A 10,000-nucleotide genomic window follows, 5' to 3' on the forward strand; every position below is an offset into this window, starting at 1 on the left:
TATATATGCATATATATATATATATATGTATATGTATATAATGTATATATGTATCTGTGTATGTATATATATATGTACATGTATATATAGGCATATATTTTGATTTTCTTTTCTACTTTCGTTTTCAGAGGTTCTAATTCTTCATCTTTAGAATTCATGTCGCCAGTAAGCTTAATATACAACAAATGGACTGTATTGTAAGACTCGCTACACATATTCCTCTTTTTAGATTGCTTAATAGAAAATTCACAGCTATTTATTCATATTTTGAGATGGTGCAACAGGCAAAGTCGTTAGAGCGTCGTTCGGCATATTTTACTGTTTGTTCCGGCTCTATGAGCGTTGAGTTCAAATTCTGCCAAAATCAACATTTTTGGAGATCGATAAAAATTTTTAAATGCCTGCTGCTGTAGACGTCCGTTGATTTGCGAAACGGTTAGAGAATCGGACAGAATACATTCCAGTATCTGTTCTGGCTGTCTATAATATGAGTTCAAATTTCACGGTAAGCCCATCCCATAAGTTCTGACCGATTTTACTTTTTTTTAAAAATTGAATGAAATTTAATGGTATTTTAGAATGTCTAATGGAATTAAAAATTATTTTTTATATGCATTTGTGTACATTTAAACTAATTAAATATTATTTTACAGAATGATAAAATTAAAATTCCTTTGATTAAAAACCATTCTAACATGAAGTATCCAAAGAGCTTTTGAGGCACATAATACTTTATGAGTATAAAAACGGAAGCTCTGTAGCCGAAGCGACTCGAAACATACACTCACCTTATGGGAAAGAATGCTTGAATGAAAGAACTTGCAGAAGATGCTTTGCAAAATCCAGAAGTGGAAATTTCAGCCTTGAAGTTGGCAGAACTGTTAGAGAATCGGATAAAATACCGTGTGCTATCTAATCCAGCATATTTGCGGTCTGAAGCCAATACCCTCGCGACGGAACTGGTGCCAAGCTCTATTGTCCTTAGACGAAACACCATTCCCATAAGCAACAATGGTGGCGTAGAGAGTGGAGATTTGTATGAAAGGGTTTAAAACAAAATATAAAAACCGACAAGATGATCACGGCTAGAATGCTTATCATCACAGGTCTGCTTCATCATCATTATCCCCGCCTCCACCATCATCATTATCATAAGCATCTCCATGATTATTACAATAATCATTATCCTGTCGTCATCGTCGTCATCACCATCACCATCATCATCCTTGTCATCGAATTTATAATCGTCGTCATTATCATTGTTGTCATCGTCATGTCGTTTTCTTTGCCGTCATCATTATCATCATCATCATCATCGTCATCTTACATAAAATAAACTTTGCGCCGACCTCCACATTTATGCGAAGATACATGGGCATCCGCGTTCGATGTAAGCCCTTATTTCAGGTTTCATTTATTTTAAGGGTACCCTATCCACACAAATTTTTGGTGTGTATTTATTTTGCTCTTAATAAAATTTCCATAGCTAATCTCTCATAGATTTTTTTCTCTTTTTTTATGCATAAATTCTCTATAAGATGGTTAAAACATCCAACAGTTTTTTTTTTATCTAGTCTTATTCCGCGGTCTATATTATAATATCACTATAGCGATGTATTTACAAAGAACCATTATTACAGATTATGTAATACAGACCAGGAAGCAAAACTAGATAGAAAAACGAGGTAAAACATTAGTAGATAACACCAGAATCGTACATTGGATTCCGTAAAAAAAAAAAAAAAAAAAAAAAAAACCTGTAGAAGCTAAATTGTGGACGTTTTATTGGTAGAAAAATACAAGGTAAATTCTAACACAGATGTAAAACATTTAAAATAAACTATGAAAGTAGCCCGGAGATAACCGTTAAACAATCGTAATTGTGTGGTGATGATTTTTATCTGTTATAACATCAACATTATTCCTTTGCTGTCTAATACAGCAGTGTGGCAACGGCGTGTCTTGGGAGGATCAGGTAGAGAAGTTCTAGTAACGTTAATGGAGTTAATGGAATTGTGAAAGTTGTTGTTCGAATCTAACCATAAACAACTATTAAGGAAATATGAAGAATCGTTAATAAAAAAAAATGACAAAAAAAAACAAACAGAAGATTAAACCCGAACATGGTTTTATTTTCAATATAATACACGTATGTCTTTAAATGTACGATTTAAAATGCGTAGGTGAGTGCTTGGCAGGTATATATATATATATATATATATATATATATATATATATATATATATATATACAGTGAGAGAGACAGAATGAGAGAGACGCGCGCATACGTAAAGTTATTTACAACACGAAACATTTTCCTCTGGATATCACAACATGCACACACACACACACGTATATGTGCGTATTTATTTATGACTTATGACATATGTACATACACACAGTTTATTTTCAAAATAACACGTATGTCTGTATGGATAAGTTTATATATGAATAGGTGGGTTCTTGCCTAATACTTATATATACATGCATATATATAAATATATATATATATATATATATATATATATATATATATATATATATATATATACATGCATATATATATACATGTAACATCTACCCCTAGGGGTCAGCCACACTTAAGTGGCAATATACTACACTATATATATATATACATATATATATATATATACATACATCCATCATAATTTCCGACATTGGAAACTCACTCTGAGTACTATGATGATAACCGTTTACTATTTGCCCTAGTTTATAACACACACACACACACACACACACACACACACACGCACGCACACACTCACACATGCACACACATACATATATAAATATATATATATATATCTTTATATATGTATATATATACACATACATACAAGTACATATATATAGATATACATATACATACGTACATGTGTGTGTGTCTTTGTGTGTAAGTGTCTGTGTGTGCGTGCGCGCCGCACGTTCATATAACTAACGGCATGTTCAACCAGACTAGTAGAATACGCTCTTAAAGGCAAAATTTGAAGTCTAAGTCATTAAACGTCATCAATAAATATAGGCCTATCAAATGTATCGAGTTCTACCATTGGCTAATTTACTATTCCTACAATTATATCAACAATACCATATAAATCACCTACAAATTTGACTAAAAATCAATATTTTCGTTGATCGATATAAGCAAAATGACCGTTTCAGTAGATGTCCGCTGATTGACGGAAACGTTGGAGAATCGGACAGAATACCTTCAGATTCCGCAGTCTGCCCTCTGAGTTCAAACTTCATCGTGACCAACTTGTTTTGTTTTGATTTTGCGAAAAATGCACTGTGTTCTTAAGCAAGACATTCCATTTCAGCTTGCTCCATTTCACTCAATTGGCAAACGTGTATAATCCTACGACGAACCGGCGTCCCGTGCAGGTGTCGAATACAGAAACCGAAGATTCCAGGAAACCCCGTTATTTGTTCTTATGGTTCGGGAAGGATCTTTGTTTCTACTTCCCTTTTATTTTAATATGTAAATATATAATGACAAGGATATATACACAGACAGACTGACAAAAGGTATACATGTATAAATTAATACACATATATAATATATAAACATACATATACATCTTAATGTGAGTGTATAGGTGGTGTTTGTATGTGTTTGTGTTTGTGTGCGTGCTTGTGAGCGTCTGTGTGTATGTATGTGTGTGTGTGTGTGTGTGCATATGCTCACCTGGTTCGGCCATTAGCATCTTAACAAATATAGAATAAACTGGTGAGTAATCGAAGTAAATAGTAGTTATAGCTTAGTGAATATTGAACATAATCTGTTTATGTTAGTGTAGAGAATGTAAAGGAAGCTGCATAAGTTAACCAATACAAACAGCTCCAAAATAAAGTAGATAATATTAATAATAATAATAATAATAATAATAATAATAATAATAATAATAATAATAATAATAACAACAACAACAATAACAACACCCCAGGCTCTGTTTGATAGCTTGCGCTTCTCTTTCAATAATAAAGATGGTGGTGGTGGTGGTGGTGGTGGCGGTGGCAAAATGTGCAACATACGGCTTCTTGCTAAAGGGTGTTCACTGTTATGCGTTTGGTGTGTTTGTGAACATAACAGAGCAAATAGATATGGCTGTATGTGAACGTGTTCGTACATTTGTGTTTGCATTCATATATATATATATACATCATGTGCGTATGGAAGTGTGTGCAGATAAGTATGTGCAAATATATTTATGCACGCACACAAACAACACACATACACAGACACACACACAGAGATACGCACACATATAGATATATTTACACACATACATACACCTAATTACAGCATACATATGTACATGCACACATAATGTACATACACATGCTTATATGCTAACTTCCAATACAAGATTAACACACCAGGTTGACCCGAAGCTGTGATAGAAGAGATGACGGGTCATGTGACACAACTGCGAATCACTTGATTGTAAAGAGCTACCGGCATTATTGTAAATGTGTCAATATTCCCCACACGTTCTGAGTTCAAATTCCGCCAAGGTCGACTTTGCTTTTCATCCTTTCGGGGTCGATAAATTAAGTACCAGTTGCGTACTGGGGCCGGTGTAATCGACTGTCACCCTCCCCAAAAATTTCGGGCCATGTGCCTAGTGTAGAATAGAATATTCCCCACACTTACCTCTACACACATCGACTTCGATCTATGTATGTATGTATGTATCTATCTATCTATCTATCTATCTATCTATCTTGTCTGTCTGTCTGTCTGTCTATCTATCTATTTATCTGTCTGTCTGTCTATCTATCTATCTATCTATCTATTTGTCTGTCTGTCTATCTGTCTATCTATCTATCTATTTATCTATCTATTTATCTATCTATCTATCTATCTATCTATCTATCTATCTATCTGTCTCTATCTAAAAAACGCGCGTCTCACAAACAGCGACCACACCTGTTCACCGTCGTCTATGAAACACTGGAGATGTCGCAGTCTCAGCGAATGGATGTCGTTGTATAAAGCAGCGATCCAACCGCGAAAGACTGGACCGAAGCCAGCCGCTCTAAGAACAACCACCAAGTATCGATGGTCGACCCTATCGAAGGCTTTTGATTGATCCAAATTGATCAGCGCCCCACCCATGCCAGTACACCCTGTACATGATATAGTGCATTAGGTGGAGGTTGTCATGTATAGTTCTGCCCCGCACGGCGCATGTTCGCGCCTTGCTGACCAGTTTCTCGATGACAAGCACCAACCTCTGGGCTAGCACGTTGGACAACATTTTCAAATCTGCGTTGAGCAGAGTGTTGGGCCTGAAATTATATTTAATTCACCTTGTTTGGGTCTTTCTTTAGCAGAGTCACCGCTCCTTGGTTCACAAAACTGGGGATACACCCGTTTTGCTGCCAGTTGCAGTAGATTGTTGGCAAGAGATCTCCAAACAAGTCTGGGATATGACAATAAAGCTCGTAAGGTAGAACGTCCAAGCCCGGCGACTTGTCTCTCACGCAGCTTGCCATCGCATTCCGGACATCAGCACCTGTAATGCGAATTTCACAACACTCCGCTTTGCTTGCTGAGAGTCGTGGTAGGCCATGCAGGTAGGCACTAAAGTATATCCTGCGTTCCGACCCAACAGCCGGGGAAAGTGCTACTGAAAGGCCTCACACGTACTTTCGAGCTCGAGTAATTCGCACCCCTGTTGATTTATCAAAGACCGAATGGTAGATTTGTTGCCATGTTGCGCCTTCGCCTCCCGAGCCTCTCGGGTAGCTCCAATTCCCTCGTTTCTTAGAGCATGCACCCTAACTCTGACAATGCAACCTTCATGTTTGGCATTGAAGTGTTGGTTAAGGGCCAGCCTCGCCGCCAGCACGTTGGTCACGCTGCCACTTCTAAGAGCCTCTTGTAATTTCTTAACTAGGCATCCCTCTACCTTATTTCGATCTATCGTTAAAGACTTGCTATACCTAACCGATTCTGCTTTGATTGCTCTCTTTAGGGCAAACCACCATTTGTTGTTGACGATGGCTCCCGATAACGCCCTCCTTACGAATGTGCTAATCCGGTCTCTGTTAGCTTATCGCGCCAGGGGCGATGCGTTCAGTTGCCAGTATGCGTTCAGTTTCCAGACACATGCATCACAACCACGTGTGTGCGACATGGTGATCTCATATCAAGAAAAACAGCAGCACATGACCTTGCGTGTGGGACCCCAGTTAGAATTTTTTCTTCAGGTGGAGTAGCCCATCCCACTCAGATGGTCCCTGAATAAGGGTTGTTTAAGGATATTGAACGAAACAAACATGTTTCCAGAGGTGAATTATCCAGACCCCAAAGAATGACGTTCCACCACTACTTCTGCTCGTGATCAGAGATGCACATATCGTCAGCCACTAAGAGACATGCTCAACTGCTTAAGGTCAAACAACTGACGGGCAAATTTGTGGTACTGAGCAAAATATTTGTAGCCCATCTTTTATGCCAAGACAAAAGAATGTACATGAGAACACTTCCCATTAGCTAAAATAAGAAGCCATGAGAACCACTGTCTGGTATTGCATCAGAGCATTTATTATTATTATTATTATTATTATTATTATTATTATTATTATTATTTTGTATATTTATTGTAATTCTATGAAATTGTTTCGCTGGCTGTCTTAATGCAGCTGTAATCAAATTGCTCGCATTATACTGTGTGATTATTGCTAAGACAACAAATAAATAAAATGAACAAGATTAGATTTAAAATTTAAAAAAGCAAGTAAATAAATACACATAAAAACATCTAAACCACTTAGAGAGAGACACGCGCACATCAGACTATTTGCCATACTTAGTGGATGCGCCAATGAGCAGACACATAATATACACACAGAAATGCGTAACGACATCGGCGCGATCACAGCGTACGCAAAGACACACACACATGTAATGACACACACACATGCTCACGCGCGCACGCACGCATATACGAATATGTATATGTAGATGTATATATATATATATATATATATATATATATATATATATATATATATATACACATACATATATACATATATATATATGTATATATGTATATGTGTATATATATATATATATATATATATATATGCATACATATATGTATGTATGTATGTATATTCGAATACACATTCATGTACATGCATTCACACACATGCATACACACAATTATATATATGTGTGTGTGTGTATGTGTTTCTGCCATTGTGTATGTGTATGTATGTATGTATATATACGCACAAACAAACCCCAAACACACATACAAACATACACACATAAATGTACACACACACTCCAAACACACACATACAAACACGCACGCACACGAACAGACAAACACTCACATATATATATATATATATATATATATATATATATATATATATATACACATGCATATATATCCAAATACACATGCATGTGTGTGTTTGTACACATGTGGGGTAGGAGCGAGTGTGGTTGCGCGCGTGTGTACGTCTATGCTGAGTGTATTTTTTGTGCGTGCGTGCGTGTTTGTGTGTGCATGTGTGCATGTGTGCATGTGTGTGTGTGTGAGTGTATGTGTACCTGTATATGAGTTGGTATCAGCGGATGTGTGTAGATTAGCTGTACGCCAGTTCGTTAATATTCGTGTCCATTTTAGTAATTCATTCATATTCCTGCACATTCAACAAGTCTGGTGATAATGGTGATAAATACTATTAAGCGATACATTTGTTTGGATTAATATACGACCAGAGTTATTAATGTTAGTCTGCATATTTATGAAATTCTATTTTATCTTACTGGAAACAATTTCTCTAAGTTATACTAATGCTCAGATGAAGCAGACGATGTCGGGGACGACAATTTTGTACGATGTCTGATAGCAAAGCGGTAAGACACTCAAGACTTGTTGACAACAGGATGTCGGCAGCCTTTCATTTATTGTTGTCAAGTAATGATTTTGTTTTGTTTAGCCCAAGGTCAGACCTAATTGGGTTGAGTTATGATTCATAGGAATTCCATAGTTGGTCATCTCGCATTTGTTCTTCCTTCACAGAAGTAGAAGTATTGCAAAGATAGTCGTTACGATAGGCTGCTGAAGCATCGAGTTTTGTTATTGTGTGACGTTGCTGCTCTTTAGCTCCAGGTCAGGTCAACCTTGATTAAGTAGAGTTATGATTCAAAGGAATTCCAAACTTGGTCATCTCGCATTTGTTCTTCTTTCACAGAATTTGATGCTCTAACGTCCTATCATCAATGATAGTCCGTTAGAGCATCACATTTTCTTATCGCAGAACATTGTTGCTTTTTAGTCCCGGATCAAGTCAGTCCTGACTGAATAGAGTTATGATTCAAAGAAATTGAAACCGTGACCATTTCGCCTTAATTTTTCTAGAGAGAAGCAGAAAGATGACAAGGGTGGCGTGAAAAGTGTGTAAGACAGGATGAAAATCCTTGCGGAATGTTAGCAATATTATTGTATAATACCGTTATTTAACCCTAAATCAGCACAGGTTGACAAATTCTTTGGTAAAAAGACTTCAAGCCGGAACCATTCCGTATGTCTTTTTGACTTTCTTTAATCAGGCGCAGACATGGTTGTGTAGTAACAAACTTAGCTTAATTCCGATCTGCAAGGTGCTTGGGTAAGTAGCTCCTACTATAGACTCGGACAGAGCAAATCTTGTGAGTAGATTTGGTAGTCGGAAATCACTCTTGTGAGTGGATTTGGTAATCGGAAATCACTCTAGTGAGTGGAGTTGGTAGTACTTCAAATCCATTATATTGTGCATTAAATATAGATATAAATAATTTAATAACTTACAGGTTCATAGGCTCGTTTTACGAGCCTAGTTCTTCGGTTGTGCCAGTATGTGTATGTGTTAGTAGCAGGCTGGCCCCTGACATCCTCTTTTAATAATATTTTATCATGCTGCACACCAGCGGACTGCTACTTAGATATACGAACAATAAAACGAAAAACAGCATTCCACAGAACTTTTCCGTTTTAATTATGTATATCTATAAGATGGTTTGTTTAGCAGATAGCTTAAACACACACACATTATATTATATTATATTATATCCTTCTCTACTGTAGGCACAAGGGCCGAAATTTTTGAGGAGGGGGCCAGTCGATTAGATCGAGACCACTATGCAACTGGTACTTAATTTATCGACCCCGAAAAGATGAAAGGCAAAGTCGACCTCGGCGGAATTTGAACTCAGAACATAAAGACAGACGAAATACCGCTAAGCATTTCGCCCGGCGTGCTAACGTTTCTGCCAGCTCGCTGCCTTATACATTATATTAAAAAAATATTAAAAAAAAAAAAAAAAATAATAATAATAATAATAATAATAATAATAATAATAATAATAATAATAATAATAATAAATAAATAAATAAATAAATAAATAAATAGATAGATAAATAATAAAAAAAGAAAAAAAGAAAAAAAGAAACCATACTTTGCTTCTCCGTTGCTTCAAGATTCATTACATCCTATTACAGTTTGTGCGATTTAGAACAAAAATCGGAATTGATGAATCCTTGTACACATTTCCCTCGATAATTCTTCAAGAATTTCCAATTATCAACAAGGTGAAAATGTTACTTTCTCAGATAATGAATGAACTATACACTGATAATAGTCATATAAAAAAAAAGACGTTTTCTTATTCAAATATTTCATCAAAATTGAAATTTCATTGATAAACATAAATTTAACACATTTATTATTTCTTCTTGTTTTGTGTGCTTTACACAGATATTGCTAAAGACATCAGTATAACAAATGTTTTTTTTTGTTTTTTTTCCAAGTAAATGGATGAATCTATTACTTTCATACGGGAATTAAATTGGTAAATGTGTGAGGCTGTGTGATTAGAAATCTGCTTCGTAACTACATGATATCATGTTCAGTCTCACTGCGTGGCATCTTCACCCATTACCTACCAGTGATGTCATATGAGATCACT

Source organism: Octopus bimaculoides, chromosome 11 (assembly GCF_046866305.1).
Source record: "Octopus bimaculoides isolate indiv1 chromosome 11, ASM4686630v1, whole genome shotgun sequence".
Classification (NCBI taxonomy): Eukaryota; Metazoa; Mollusca; class Cephalopoda; order Octopoda; family Octopodidae; genus Octopus; species Octopus bimaculoides.